This window comes from Ornithodoros turicata, unplaced genomic scaffold (assembly GCF_037126465.1).
Source record: "Ornithodoros turicata isolate Travis unplaced genomic scaffold, ASM3712646v1 Chromosome25, whole genome shotgun sequence".
Lineage (NCBI taxonomy): Eukaryota > Metazoa > Arthropoda > Arachnida > Ixodida > Argasidae > Ornithodoros > Ornithodoros turicata.
Window position 1 is genome coordinate 988,774 of NW_026999346.1, and position 16,208 is coordinate 1,004,981.

The 16,208-nt window shown below is 47.4% G+C and overlaps 1 long non-coding RNA gene across 1 annotated transcript; it reads right to left on the reverse strand.

Moving 5' to 3' along the window:
• Positions 1–3,748: 3,748 nt before the first annotated feature.
• On the reverse strand, positions 3,749–4,411 carry LOC135373484 (uncharacterized). Its single transcript, XR_010416488.1, has 2 exons — positions 4,259–4,411; positions 3,749–3,925 (listed from the first exon to the last, which is right to left on the reverse strand). It is a non-coding gene; the product is annotated as an uncharacterized LOC135373484 (long non-coding RNA).
• Between the last annotated feature and the right edge of the window lie 11,797 nt (positions 4,412–16,208).

Consider the following 16,208-nt stretch of genomic DNA (forward strand, 5'->3'; position numbering starts at 1 on the left):
CACACACACACACACACACACACACACACACACACACACACACACACACACACACACACACACACACACACACACACACACACACACACACACACACACACACACACACACACACACACACACACACACACACACACACACACACACACACACACACACACACACACACACACACACACACACACACACACACACACACACACACACACACACACACACACACATACATACATACATACATACATACATACATACATACATACATACATACATACATACATACATACATACATACATACATACATACATACATACATACATACATACATACATACATACATACATACATACATACATAAACGGGATGATGATGAGCTGGGTCATTCTCCGCGGTTATGGCGGTACACTGCCCCATTGCGCTTGTGGAAGGGATGAGAAAGTTATGATGATGGAAAGGTGTCCGGTTAGAGTTCGTCCTTAGTCTTAGTCCATTAGAGTTCGTCTCTCCGTAGACGTTCCAACGTTTAGTAACAGCGGAGTCTCGCACTTTACCAGAAAAAAGCCTCATCATTGTCCATTCGTGTGCCATATTGGCACAGTATCGGCTTCTGTCGCCTCACACTGTAAAATGCAGCCAGTTCGTACGCCTGCTGAGGCAGTTGTCTTCGACGCACCGTGCCATGTGACTAAATTTGCGACTTTTATGAGGACACCCACAGTGCGTCTGCGGGTGCGTCTGCCTGTTAGGCAGTCTCGATTATATACAGTACAAAAACACAAATGAAACACTTCTTGTGAGTCTTCAAAAACTAAGGGGCTACCACATCACATAACTGGAAAAAGGGAGAAATAATAATTACAACACCCGTACTTTGCTTAATGGACGCCATGTACATAAGTCATAAACAATGACGATGTGAACGAGAAAAAAAAAAGAGAAGGAAAAAGAAAGAAAAAGACGCTATGGCTCTGCCAGAAGCATTAACTTTAAGTTCTGTTTAAATGAAAACGTGGTATTTATTTTTATGCTATTTAATACGTAAACCGAAACCAGTTAATTACCCTAAAAGTCACTGAGTGTGGACGCGGTTTTTTCTCTGGAACATTTTTCGCTGAAGGTTCCGGTCGGTAAAACAAAGCTTTCGAAAGCGTCCGAAGTAAAATTTAAAAGTTAGGATGAAAGATGAAAGTCACTGGAAAGGTTAGCCAGCTGTAGGACTCGAACCCACATCTTCTGGATCGCCGGTCCAGGGTTCTACCAGTTGCGCTAAGCTAACGCACCTCCCCAGCGACTTCTAAGGGTGCGTCATCTGAAGGGACAAACCAGCCACTCTCTCTCACTCATCCTCCTTTCACTCTTACATTTTTGCTCACTCATACACAGATTCAGGTGATGGGACCGACGCAAGCGGCAACTGTTGAACATGAGGGAACTGATGTTCTGAGGCTGAAACAACATAGAATTGAGGCTTTGTATGTATTTGTCCCTTCTATGTTGTTCCAGCCTCAGGACGTCAGTTCTCTCATGTTAAAAACTATGAGTTTTACTTAATTAATGAGTGTATCAAAATGAACCGCTAAGTGCTCAGTTCTTGGCCGATGTCTCACGGATGCTCACTGACAAGGAAGTTCTTCGATAGCGCCACCTCCTTACGAATTATTCAGCCGGAGGACCTTCGTGAAATACCCCGTATAAGGAATGCGACGGCATTCAAGGATCAATGGTAACATTAGAGAAGGTTGCTGATGGATGGCCTGCAGTATATCACCGCGGCATCTTATTGACTACGGAAGACAGTACCAATATCGGCCCACCGATTGACCGATCGCTTCGGTGGTCACCGTCCTTCGAGGGCACGGCACAAGGGCGTCCATAGTGTCCACGTCGGAAACGCGTTGTGTTTGTCAGGCGTTCAGAGCGCGCGGGCGGATCATCGAAAGATGGCAGTATCCCAGTAGCTTAATTACTGTTACATTATAGGGTTATATTTTAGGGTCACTTTCACCAAAAGTAGCAACCATTCACAGTTACAAGTCACCTCCTCAGGAAGGTAAGTACAGCTACTGTAACTAGTTAATGAATAGATCATGATTCGGTGTGATAGACTCCTTAGAGCAGTGTTTCTCAAACTGCGCGTCATGACCACCAAACGGGTCATGAGCCTTTTTTTGGGGGTCATGGAGGGGCCAAGCAGTCAAGCGATATCTCTTGAGCCACACATAACAACATATGGGTTTGCTTGTATCACGAAAGCAAGTACATCCTTCTCATTAAAATACATGATTCAGTCAATCCCTGTTTAAAAAAAAACATAAATATGCATTTTTGGTAGGTCTCTCTGTGGTTAATATCTTTTAAATAAATTATACAATGTAACTGTATCTGCGTCATTGAAAAAAGTCAATTTTCGTAAGGCTTAAAGGTAGGGGTCATGGTAGGTTTAGTCAGTGATGGCCACTAACTACTTTTACAGTAGTTTAACTATAACTACTAACTGCTTTGCGATGGAGTAGTTTAACTAGTAGCTCAACTACTTTTCAGGAGAGTAGTTAAAACTACTTCTTTAACTACTTAACGTTGTCCATCAACACCAATCCCTTGTAGTGTTGTTGGACACCAAAATGTGAATCACAAGCAGTGATAATGATATTTAAAATATACTCTTGTGCCTACGTTGCTTAATTCACATACTGTCGTAAAATCCGCGGCACAATTGCTCTGCACCTCCGTTCTCATCAAACAAGTAGCTCAAGGTAAAAGTCGGAAGCACAATCGTGCCGTAAAGCCTGCGGCAAAATCGGAAGTAGTTGGCGCCTGCAGTAACCTAACTACTGTAGTTAACTCCTCGAAATAGTATAACTGGTAGCTGCCACTACATTTCTGCAAGTAGTTGATAAGTACTTTTTAACTACAATCAGGTAGTTTAACTATATGTAGTTAACTACTGGCCATCACTGGGTTTAGTACTGAAAGTACTGGAAACGTTTGAGGAACACTTGTTTAGAAGTACCGTACATCATGAGTCCATGACTAACAAATCGGAAAATTGTGGTTCCTCATCAAGTACGTCACATGCCACTCCTGAACAGAACGCTGCTGCCAACGTCGCTTTTCTTTTACGAAGCGTACACGTTAATAAAGTAAGTAACCGTGCAAAAGAAAAGCAAAAATCCTCTCAACGAAAATAAAAAAGACGGAGAGAGAGAGAGGAACCTACGACGTCGTGCTCCAAAAACAGTTGCACCATCAACCAGCGAAGTCCCCTCCACTAAAGTCTAGGCTTAAGGCTCGACTGGTCGTTACTTTGCCAGAGAAGGAAACTCTGCCGCAAACGCGGCGCGTATTTTACGTACGATGACGGGTTTGTGCTCAAGGCGGGTGTCATAAAAATCGAAACAGGGGTTAACAGCAGGAGCTCCGAGCTTCGCGCAGAGGAAAATACTAGTAGTAAAAGAATAATACGACTTAGCGAGCAACATGACACCTTCCTCCTCTCTCACCCCCCCCCTGTTACCCCCAATTTTGCAATTTGCACCCCCACCCAATTTTTTAAATTTTTTTCGATTTTTCACTTAAAATCGCTCATACACGCATAAGAATGCGATAATAGAGCGTAGAATATAATTTTCAATTAATAAATTCAATTACTATTCATTCCAACGAGAGAGAGGAGGAAAATATCAAATTATCGTTAAGTCGTGTTATTCTATAATGAGACACACGAAAAGAAGCGCACATACGCATAAATGCACTTTCTAAACTCATTTAATAATTCAAGTCATTACTATACACATTCAATTCATTAATGTGTCAGTCCAGGTTCGGTAACAGCATCAGCCCATGGGCGCCGCCATTTGCAAAGCGTCACACCAGGCAGGTCGGAAAGCATCACGTCAGGTGGCAGCACCGCTGTCATCATGGGGACTTCCGTGGAATGCAGAAAAAAACAAAAAAGTGCTAACGAGGGGAAAACACGCGCGAAAACAGGCACACACAAAATTTTCACCATCGCGAATATGTGCGGGCATGCACCGACGAGAATAGCAACAAGGGTCATTGACAGAATGGCGTACAAGGGAATTGCGAACATGTTTGGGCATGCACGGACAAGAATAATAACAACAAGGGGAAGACTTTCTGCTAATCGCAACAAGGTAAATCGACAAACATACACTACTCCAATACACGCTGACAAGTAATCGCAGTTAGGGGGTAGGTAAACGCGTCAACAGAAGAAGTATTAAAACGACAACTCACCGACATCCAAGCATATCTGTGTGCACACACACCGCCCTCCATCTTCTTTACATGACTAAAGAGTTCACCAGCACATCAACGGTCACGATACGAGCGACGCGCCAGACGTCCGCACCCGACGAGAGGCAAACAGAAAACTGAATCTGGCGCCCTCTCCGCGGAGCATAAGTCACACGCGCGCGCGCTCGCAGCGCCACCACGTCGCCGTCGGACGTTTCGGTTTTGGTCTCGTCGCCCTTCACGTCTCGCGCGCTCGCAGCGCCACCACATCTGCCGTCGGACGTTTCGGTTTTGGTCTCGTCGCCCTTCACGTCTCGCGCATGCGCTTCGAGCACGGTGGTGGTGGTGGAGGATTCGCTTTCGTTCTGACGCCCATTTCTTTACGTTTTTTATTTGGAAGCGCCGTATAAAGGGAGAGCGCGCTATCCGCGCGTTATCATCCAGACCAATACTTGGAAATGTTCAGTTACCACGCTTTGCAAACTTGTCCTCGTATCCACGCTTCTTGGGAAGAGCTGGAGAATGACTGTTTCAGCAAGGAGAGTCCCCGAAACGAGCTTGTCATCTCTGCTTTTCGCTACGTCATAGACATGGTGGCTTTTGGCAATATAGGAAAGATATCCCCAGGCCCCCTACAGGAAATGGTGCGTCGGATATACGCCCGTTACAAGAACGTCTCTATAAGCGTTCTGGATGGACCCTTCGGAGTGATCAGTGAATTTTTGAAGTCGACGAACATCGAATTCAACTACGTGTCTGCAGACATCGTGGACCTCCTCGCTCGCGCCGTTGCTCATATTAAGTATTCACTGCGGAACCAACATCATCTGCAAGCAGTCTACATTGTCAATTTTGTCACTGATTTATTGAAATACCGTTTAGTCATCGAAATGGAACGCATTAAACAGTCTGAATAACTTTGACGAGACTCTGTTGTTTTTTTCATTGAAACATCTTTATTGAATCTAAACATATACTCTTCCCTTGAGCACGTCGATAGATGCTCGCACTCTCCCTGACTTGCTCGATCCACACGAATAGAACATTACGAGAAGATCGGACATGCCAAAAAAGGTACGGGTAATCTTCATCGCAGCGACGTCATTGCGCGGGTCACTGAACCAGCACGATGTCGGAATGGTCATTCTTTTTATACATCCATTCCGCCACCACACTGCCACGATGACCCGTGCTCCTCCTGTCTTCGTCTTTTTATCGCAGTGTCGACTTTACGCTTGACTACCGGGCTAGAGTGATGGTGCAATAGACAGTCGTTTATACGTCAATTTCACCACCACCACCACCACCACCACCAACCACCTCCTCTTCCTGCGTTCGCGCGCGCGCGAAAGACAGAAGCTATATTTCTGAGCTACAATTTTATTATTTTTTAGACTCTCTCGATTATTATGACAACGCGTGCACAGACTTGGTCCTTTGTTGTATTACTCAATCCCCGATGACGTTCGAGGGCTCTCTTCCTGGTTTTCCGGTGCTGCAAAAACGAGAGTGTTTTGTTACAATGCATTGAGACACACAGAGCGGAAATTACCCTCGTATTCGCAGCTGCCGTAAGGAAAGGAACGTACGGCGTCGACCAGATAGCGCTTGTCATCGTAGGGGACCAAGCTCTTCTTGACTCTCGAAATGGTGTACATTGTTTGCTTTATGCTCTGGATGGTGCACTGCTTCTGAGAGACTGTCCTTTCATTGAATAGAGAATCTCGGTACACTTCGTGCAATAAGTGTCTCCTCACCACGTCTTTCTTAACTCCTTTCGCTCTCGCAATCTGTTTGTGTGTTCCGGCCAAGAGAATGCTGTACATTTTGGCTCGGATGGCTACGACTTCCTGAATAACTCCTCCTCCCGTTTCGTCTTTGAAGTACCCCATCTGGTTCGCGTGCTCGGCGTTGAAAAGTGGATGGTCCGGTGGATAGGAGGAGAGATCTAGCTCGTGCTGAATTTTCATCAGCTGCTCTACGAGGCTCTCGCACGTGAGAGCAAAAGTTATACTGTCCGTATCTCCATAGATCAACTGCACTGGACAGGTTAAGCGAGAAAAGAGCGACTCGTAAATGAAGCTGTACATTCGGACTTTGGATATCTCTAAAACGGCAAAGCCCACGTAAAGGGGGTGCGTGCATTTGATACGACGCTGTTTCATCTCGTACAAGATGCACTTGTCACTCAGGATGTGGAAATGCTGGAAGTCGACGGAACTAGCTTTTCTGAGCGCGCTTTCTTTGTCGTAGGCTATGGTGTACCTCTTCATGCGTCTCACATTTTGAATCGTTTTCCCGAACGTGCTATTTGTTATGGTCTTATACTGTAAACGCTCGAATTTCGTGGTTGAGGCATTCCCCAATGCGAGGTTTCTATGCACGAAGGCGGACAAAAAATTCTCTTGGCGGAACGAGAGGATGGCGTGAATGTGTTTTATTTTCATGCACAACCTCACGTAGAGAGCGAGCAGATAATAGTGCACGACGTAACTTTCTTTGTCGTAACATGTCAGTAACAATTTCCTCGTGGGTGGCGCGTTCAGTGCCAATGCCTCCTTCAAGTGAGCCAATGCCTCCTTCCCTCGTGAGCGCGTGCAGTTCTTCGGGATAGGACAGGTCTACCACGTACACGTATCCCACTTCTGAATCGTGAGGAATTTTGAGAAAATCGATATCGCCCCAGCTGCAAGGATCGACCCACTCAAAACCACCTGTCGGAAGATGGAAAGTCATGGCATAAGCGTACAAACTGTTTACATCTCAGTACTGAATAAATTTTTTCTCTTGTTGAGGGTCGTAATCGTCGCATCCCTCGTGATTAGCCCGACAATATCTGTGGAAGCTGTTACAAATGCCTCCCCTGATTCCCTTTTCGATCGTTTCGTACATTTCACGATCGCTCATGAGCTCGAGTTTGACTTTGGTGAGCTTCAGTGCGCTGCTCCACGCGTAACTGGCGAGGGATACGGTGCGTAAGATATCTATCCCATCCGTCTCTAGCGTAATCTTCCGGAAATACAGCACGACGTCGCAGAGCTGACAGGTGTCGAGCGTGACGTACAGACGCGTGTAATCGCCAAGGTTGCTACATTCAAAATATTCAAAAATATCACGGGCGTACTGATAGTCCTCGTCCGAGATATCTTCATCGTTCAGGTCATTTTTGAAAGCTTCCTTTGGCGGTAGCGCGGGCAAATCGTACGCTTCGAAACTGTCGACGAAGGTGTACGGATAAACGCCTTTCCTTAGGAGACAGCGGAAACGGTCATCAAACATTTGGCGCGTACAAAGGAAGGCGCTTTCGCCACCGCTGGTAAGTAGCGTTTCCACCAGGTTCGACAAGGAGAGGTTGAAAAACTGTGTAGTATCGCGGAAATGGAGATCCCCAATGTTGAACCCTCTTATCTTTTCCGAACTCAAAGCTAAGATCCACGGTTCACCCAGATTTAGAACGTGCATGTGGCGGAGAAGGGAGCTCAAATCGTATTGCAGGTTGTGCACTAACACGACGAGTTCTTTGGTGTTACGACACGTAAGGTTACACGTATCACACAGCGTCGCGACAAAATTTGAGGATCCGGGCTCTACGAAACGGTGTGGTCGTGATGCGAGACCTTCCGCGTCTGACGGTTAAATTCTACCCCACAATATTTACAGTGTGTTGCGCATTGGTGACAAAGGTGGTCTTCCGGACTCATGACCAACGGAGAGGGGAGGCGGTTCAGCCTATCGATTTGTTCGCTAAATCCCTTGAGCGCGAGCAAGCATCTGGCGTAATAGTATCGCTTACGGGAAACCGCCATTTTCTCGTTCAATATGACGCGCGCGCGCGCGCGCAAATTCAAATGTTAATAAAACAGTTGTTATCGTTGCTTCCAAATGATGGTTCTGACCGCTGTTTCCAAACATGTCCCAACACGTTCAAGGACGATAGAGAGAGAGGGAATAAACGTTAGTATAAATTTCGAAGCAGTAGCGACAGTTTGAGCAATCGTATAGAAAACCATGCTCAGCTTGGAAGATCCTCGTAAGTGATGCCCGTTTTGAGAAAAAAAGTTTGTTTGAAGTGTTTCGTTTTCAGTTTTCAACAACTTTGCGGCTCGTGAAGTCGGTTTCTTCCCACCTCACGCGTTTCGGGAGATTGGCAGCGCACGCTTCTTCTGCACCAACTGCGGTGGTTTGTGGTCCAAAGGTACGCTTCCTCGTTATTTTTTTTTTAATGCGTTCTATAACCAGTCACATTTTTTCAGAGCAAAAGCATTGGACGGACCGATTGATTCGACCGTTTCTCGGCTGTCGGACGGTACCGTTCGACGTGCATTGTAAAGGAATTCGTCTCGTAAAGCAACAAGAACAAGAAGAAGAAGAAGATGGAGGAGATGGATCATCAGTGTCACTCTGTGACTGAAGAAGACTGTGCGTGTATCTGTTTTTTTTTTTTTTTTTAATACGTGCTTCTTACACTCCTTTCGTGCAGATTACGAATGGCTACTGACGGGAGATCTGCCCTTGGTCCTGACCTTCAAGCCTCCTCCGAAGACGTTCTTTTTGCGGATTGGTGATCAGCTGAGAACCTGTCGTTGCGGTGGACTTTGGTCGAGAAACCCCAGCCATTGGTTAGACTCGAGCCTTCGCCCGTATTTGGGCTGTCTTCCCGGCTACGAAACCAAAGCTGGAGGCTAACTCTCTCTCTCTCATGTAACCTCTCACGACAAATAAAAAAAAAAAAACGGTTGCCTACTCTCATTCATGTCTCAGTCATGACGCCCGAGCAGCGGTTTGCAACCTTTGTGCAAATGCGAATGTATCGGGACTTGCTACGATTACGCGATTATATTCACGGTGATGGCTGCGAGGGTGACTTTCGCTCGATTCTCAAGACGATACCCTTACGTCTGTTCAGCACCAGTGGGAGGATTACAAAGAAAATGAAGCGATTCGTAGATTACAAGCTCGAGCTGTTGGAAAAGTATAAACGAGGACTGTCAATTGACCCGTGTCTCATCAACGCGGGTTTCAACCGACCTATCGTCCGTCGCTACTGGCTTCTCCACACATCCCTCGACGTCACGGTGACCGGCAACGGCGAGCGACGGGTCAGCACGTTGGAAGATCGTCTCGCAAGGGTCTTGTGTATGTCGTGAATAAATAAATAGACTATTTTACGAAACGAGTTCGCTCACGAGGAGACGTTTTATTGTTTCGTCATTCTCTTCGAGGTTACAGGAAAATATGGATACACAATTTTCCAAGCTGTAGCGTTTCGACATGCGCGTGGCTACGTAGATACAAAAAAGCCCGCAGTAAGGCGAAAAGGGTGATTGAATACACTGGTCGTTATACTCGTCCACTAGTAAAGTCCTTCGAAGGTTTGCTTCGATGGGGGGAATCCGTAGCTGTCGAAAAACACTGCAGACCCGTCGTAGTTTTTCATGCAAAGCACCCAGTGCTGCCTGCGATTTCTTCGCTCTTCGGTATTGATGATTAAATAGCCGGGCTTGCGTAAAACGAAGGCTTCGTCGGAAGCGCAAATGCCTCTCAGCATGGAGGAAGCGAGGGGGTTCAGGGACACGAGTTCCAAGATGTCGCTCTCGTACATTTGTTCTATGGGAAGGTGACCGTGCGGTCCTTGTCGACGCACATGAGCTTGGGACACTCGGAAATCAAGAGGACGGTGACCGCGTGTGGAAGGGCTTTAGCGAAACGTAATTGCAGGCGGACGTTTCCTTTTCGCCACTCGTTCAAATGCGAAGGAGAAGAACACTTGTCCACGTCCAAGTTGAAGTAGAGAAGGAACCCGTTCGTTTTAAATCGGTCGTAGCTATACTTGAAATGTTTCTCTCCCAGTTCTTGCAAGAAGTTAAAGTAGGGAATTTTGACGAGGTCGTTCTTAAAGTCGTACTCGGCTCGCACTTGCTGACCGTCCACGGAGAGCATCGAATGAGACAGGTCGTAACGGCGGAATTTGTAGGGGTTCGACTGGATGTCTCCGAGAAAGTCGGACGTGGCGAGCAGGACGACGCATAATTTGGAAGGCACCCTTTCGGGATAAACATTTTCAAAGTGAGCGTCCAAGCTCCCGGCACTCAAACTCCGCACTTTGGTTTCCAATCCGCGTAAGACGTAGATAGCAGGTGTGCTCTGAAGGCGCCGCTCGTATTCCAAAAAGAGGGAAGGTGCCAGCGTCACCTTTTTCAAGTGTAACGTCATCTCTTTGATGTCCACCTCGTAATTGTACGTCTTCTTGTCGTTGGGCGCCGACATGAGTTTAAATTCGTCGTTGTTTAACAGGAAAATGATGCGAATTTCGACGGCAGGTAGCATCAGTCGCGTCTGTTGGAACAGGTCGGTATTGATCTGACCGACCAGGTTAAAGTATTTTCCACCCTTCGTCGCTTCGTAACGTTGTTTCGGACCGCGAGACGAGACGTCGTAATCGTTCTTTAAATGTTCGTCGTCCTCGACATAGAGTCCAGCCGCGTGCACTGTTTCTTGAGCCATAGGCGTGGAATGTAGCACGACGTCCAAAATACTCCTGTAGGCGTACAACTCGTTGGAACTGACGAGCTTGTTGTTCGCATAAACGGTGACCGTCTTAAACATGCCGCTCAACAGATGGTTTATTGGGAAAACGACATCTTTCTCGTCCATTTCTTCCCCGTCGTCGCGAACAATGCGCACGGTCAAAGACACAAAGCTACCGTAGAGATCCAAGTGTGCCCTTTGTAAATTTTGAATACGAAACTCGATCACGGAATTATTTACTCCGTTGACCGGATAAAAAAGTTGGTACGAAGTATCTTCCACTCCGTATTGAACAGAAGGGGGGTCGAACATCATCACGTCACTCGTAAGACAATGCGGTGACCGTTGAGTCTGTATTTTTCCTTTCGTTGACGTCATGACGGGAGCGAAGTGGATATGTGACCCTCTCGCTCAAAAAGAACCAAAGATGTCTGCAGGTGCTTCGACAGGTGTGGCTTTTTGGTGTCTTTTGCGGCGTATCCTCCCATTGTTCTTCCCCGTGCCCTGCATGGAATCCAACACGTCTCTCCCCGTCGCAATTGCTGTTTTTTTTACTGCGCGCGATATTCCTTCGCCGTCGGCCAAATTTCGCGCCAAGCGCTTCAACGTTTTCTTGGCGATAGGTTTTATTCGTTGCCAGATGGGTACAATAAATTTGGATATGTTGCTCAACACACCACCACCGCGTTGAAAAAGGGGACCCGTATACACGGGGATTATTTTTGAAGAATTACGGTACATATTTGAAATGCAACGTTAGATTGGTTCTACCTTTAGATCGCAACGGTAAACGTCTTCCCGTTTTGTCTGCGAGAACGATTGTCACTGAGGGAATTTCGAATTGAGACAGGTTAAAATACTGGATGTTATCTAACGTGTAGGTAATGACATGCTTGTCTTTCTCGAAATAAAAGGGTAGTATTTTTAATATCGTTTTTTTTCCGCTCCCCACGTAGGTGGGTTCTACGATATCCGTGTAGACGATTATGTTGTGAAATGGGGGTTCCAGGAGTACCTCGACTGAGCTCGTGGCATCCTCCTCCTCCTCTTCCCATGTGAACAGGGTGCGCGATTCGAAACCCAAAAGCACGGCCAGGTACTCGGAAAGTCTCAATGTGGTGGTTCCCTCGGAAAGCCGAATTTTACATTCCTGTACGGCTCGATCGAAGCTGAAGTGCACGCGTTCACCAACGCGTTGGTTAATCGCATCCAGAAGTGCTTGGGGCGTAGCATAATAGCCGGGAGGTAGATGTACTTGCAATGATCGAGGAATTTTCGTCTTGATCACGAAAGAAAATTGACGCGTTGCAGGGAGCGAGGTGCGCAGAGTTCCTTCTTGCCCCTCGACGGGTGTGAACTGTAGCAGCTTTAAAAAAGGTTCTGGAATGTTGAACTCTTTCGGTGTTTTCAGAGAGTGGACGTTATCCGCGAATTCTAGCGTTGCTTCCATGTTGTGCGTCTGGAAATACTTGTTGAGTGTGTTCCGTAGGGACGTGGTTTCCGAATTGAAAGTGACGTCTCCGAAAGCGACGGGTGCGGCGTGCTCCAATAAGATGGAGGTGGCTTCGCGCTCGCTCATTTTGAGAGGCTTCACCGCACGACCCGATTCGCGTGATGCCAGTAACGAGTCGAGCGCCTGTGCGAGCCGAGGGTCCAATTCCACGGCTTTCACGTCTTCGGGTAATACAAAGTCGTATCGCGATTTATTGTACACGAAAGAAACGTTAAATTTCGAAAGGGCTTTTCCCAAATCCCTCTCGAGATCCGAGGTGACGCAAAAAGTTCTCCCGGCTTCGACCGTGTCCTCGAAAGAAACCTCGATTTTTGCATCTTGCTTTTCGTATCCGATATTTAAAAAATCGTTACTTATGCTGAGATCCATCAGGCCGACTTTATAGCGATCCGAGAGTTGAAGGGGAGTATCGAAAGCTACCGTGAAGGCATTGAGTTTATTCGAAGGAAACTTATCCGTGCTGGCGTTCGAGAGGAGGTGGACGTAGATGTCTGACGTCATTTCCCAATCTTGACCACGTCGCTGCTCGGAACCCAACTGTCGTGTTCTTTGTCGTAACCGAACCAGCGAACCAAGGAGAAGCTCTGACCGTTCACTTGCTTCTTTCTCAGCACTTTCGTTACTGGCCAAGGCTGATTGGCGTCGCGGGTTACGACGAGTACCTCCTCCGGGTAGAAAGATCCGTCCACTTCCTTACCCCGGTAATCTTCCAGGTGTACGACGGGAGGAGAGGTGTCTCTCAGGCGGGAGACGGTGAAAATCTGAGGCGACCAACTCCCTTCCGAGCTCTTATGAAAACCTTTTCTATGTAGTAGGACCCTCACTTGATCCCCCAGTTTGAGCTTCGTTTTCACGGAGGGTACGACGGGCTTCCCATTTATCTTATTGAACAGCTCCAATTCGTTTTCGGGTGTGACTTCGGACGGGCTGATGCCCAAAGTCCTGTGTTTGGTGTTGTTGTAGTCGCGCACGATCTTGGGAAGCGCGGAAACGAAGTGGTATTTTCCCGTTACTCTAAAATAACGGAATATTCTGTCGCGTAAAGTGCGTATGACGCGTTCTGCCTGCGATGCTTTGATTACTGGAGAGAAGGTCGAATACATGTGTACCTTCTTTCGTGAGAGATACTCCTTGACGGTCTTGTTGTAGAATTCCCCTCCAATGTCGCAAAAGATGTGTGTAGGCACGTTACCACCCCGAAAAAGTCGCATCATGGCCTTTTTCATTTCGGCGGGGCGTTTCGTCTTTAGCGGGAGTGTGCGCAGGAAACGGGAGAAGGAATCAATCGCCACGAGAATGTAGCGGTAGCCACCGTTGAATCTCTTGTATTTTGAAAAGTCGGCGAGATCCATTTGCCACACGTCGTTGACCTTGAGCGCGATGATGCGTCTCCTATTAAACTTTCTTCTCACCGGATGGTGAAGGGTGTAGGCGTCCAGCTTTCTGAGAATAGCAAGAGCCTTCTTTTTGCTCAAGTGATGCGCTTTTCTCTAGCGGTCCACGCCCCCCAAACCACCCTCTGGTTTCTCATATCCCTCCATAAGTCGTCCACGCAATTGAGGCTTGCTGCTGCTGCTGCTGAGACTCGCGAAGTTTGGGAAGGGAAATCAGGCGCAATAGTTTCGAGACTTTGGGGAACCAGGAAGGTTTCTTCCCCGTCTTACGTTGTAGCAAATAATTAACGAGTTCGTAAACGGAGGAGTGCCTGATGGGCTTGCCCGACACGGAGACACAACCCTCGCTATCCCAGCAAATAACTTTTTTTAATTCCGAGACGACTCTTTCCGCTTCTTCTTCGTCAACCTCTGGAGAGAGGAGCGAATAGTCAAAGTCATTTGTAGCGTCGGACGTCTTGTTTTTATTGTCGTAGGGATCGAATCCGTACTGCTTGAGTATGCGGTACAGTGCCTGCAGTATGAGTTTCACTTTGACGTCGTCACTCTCCTTAGAAGAAAGAATATTTCCGATAGACCTGGTCACTTCAATTCTCTTGGCCATTGTCGAAAAGGTTCAACACGGCGGAAAGCAGGAGAGGAACCACCGACGAAAGAACGCCCTGCCCTCGCTGCTGAGACAGATAGTGCTTCAAACGTTGCGGATTCTTGTGAATCTTTTTGTATGCGAGCCGGCGTAAGAAGCGTTTGTGCTTCTTCAAACGCGCGAACGTATCTGGAGCCAACGACACTTTTCCGTTCAATACATTGAGACAAATTTCGGAGAGGTGTTTCATGTCGGAGGAGGAAGAACGTCTCAAGACGTGACGACGGCGCGGAGGGGGTAAAGTGGAAAGTACTTTGAGTAAAGTGAGATGAGGACGGAGATTCATTTCGGAGCGTAGATATATTGATGTTCTCCCGGAAAAATATTGCTACGCAACCTGTGGTCCTCGTGCGTATAGTTATGAAGATCCACGAGTAAATAAGCGTGGGGTGACGACATCGCTTGTTTACATGCGTCCAGAAAATACTCTAATCTTTTTCTACCGAATAGCTGTTGGCCGAAATGTTCCATCTGGTGCACGCTGCGCACGCTGCGCCACAGGACGACGTAACTGGCGTTGTAGGATATAGTTCTAAAATGGCTACTGTTGAAAAAGATGTTTTGTACGAGTAAGAAGATCGACGCGTTGGCGTGGTGAGAACCCCGAATGAAAAGATCGGTCACCTCCTTCAAGGAATTGGCGTCGGTCATATGATCGTCGACGATGATGAGCGTGGCGCGCGACGTATCCCACTCGAGAGGTAGCTCCTTGGTAAATTTTACGGAGTCCCCAAATTCGTCCTGCATGCTCGGTGACGCATATTTCTGCACGTAGAATATTTGCGGGGGAGGCTTGTCCACGACGTTGTTCAGGTTCCTCAACACGTTCGTTACGAATGTGGATTTACCGCACATGGAGGGGCCACTTAAAATACAACGAAAAGGATGGCGGAAACGAAAAGGTTCGGGGTTAGACATGACGTGTGTGCACACGTTGCGCGAAGAAAAAGAAGAGACTGAGACTCGTAGAGAAATACATCTCTTTTATTTACACGACGTCGTCGTCCTCTAGGTCCGAACTGCGTTCCCAATACAGATTATCCAGACTAAAGGTGGACTTTTTTCTCGTCAGTCTGTCCGCCGCTAAGATGCGGTCGAGCGTCTTCATCTTGTCCTGACACATTTCTTGACGTGCTTGCAACCATTCCAGGCGGTGGACTTGAAAAGCTTCCTCCACGATGCCGCGAATAAATTCGCGAAGTTCTTCGTTTTTTGTCTTTTCCTGGCGACGGCGAGAAACGCAGGAGAATAAACCACACATGGTGTTTTCCAAGTATTGGTCTGAATGATAACGCGCGGATAGCGCGCTCTCCCTTTATACGGCGCTTCCAAATAAAAAACGTAAAGAAATGGGCGTCAGAACGAAAGCGAATCCTCCACCACCACCACCGTGCTCGAAGCGCATGCGCGAGACGTGAAGGGCGACGAGACCAAAACCGAAACGTCCGACGGCAGACGTGGTGGCGCTGCGAGCGCGCGAGACGTGAAGGGCGACGAGACCAAAACCGAAACGTCCGACGGCAGACGTGGTGGCGCTGCGAGCGCGCGCGCGTGTGACTTATGCTCCGCGGAGAGGGCGCCAGATTCAGTTTTCTGTTTGCCTCTCGTCGGGTGCGGACGTCTGGCGCGTCGCTCGTATCGTGACCGTTGATGTGCTGGTGAACTCTTTAGTCATGTAAAGAAGATGGAGGGCGGTGTGTGTGCACACAGATATGCTTGGATGTCGGTGAGTTGTCGTTTTAATACGTCTTCTGTTGACGCGTTTACCTACCCCCTAACTGCGATTACTTGTCAGCGTGTATTGGAGTAGTGTATGTTTGTCGATTTACCTTGTTGCGATTAGCAGAAAGTCTTCCCCTTGTTGCTATT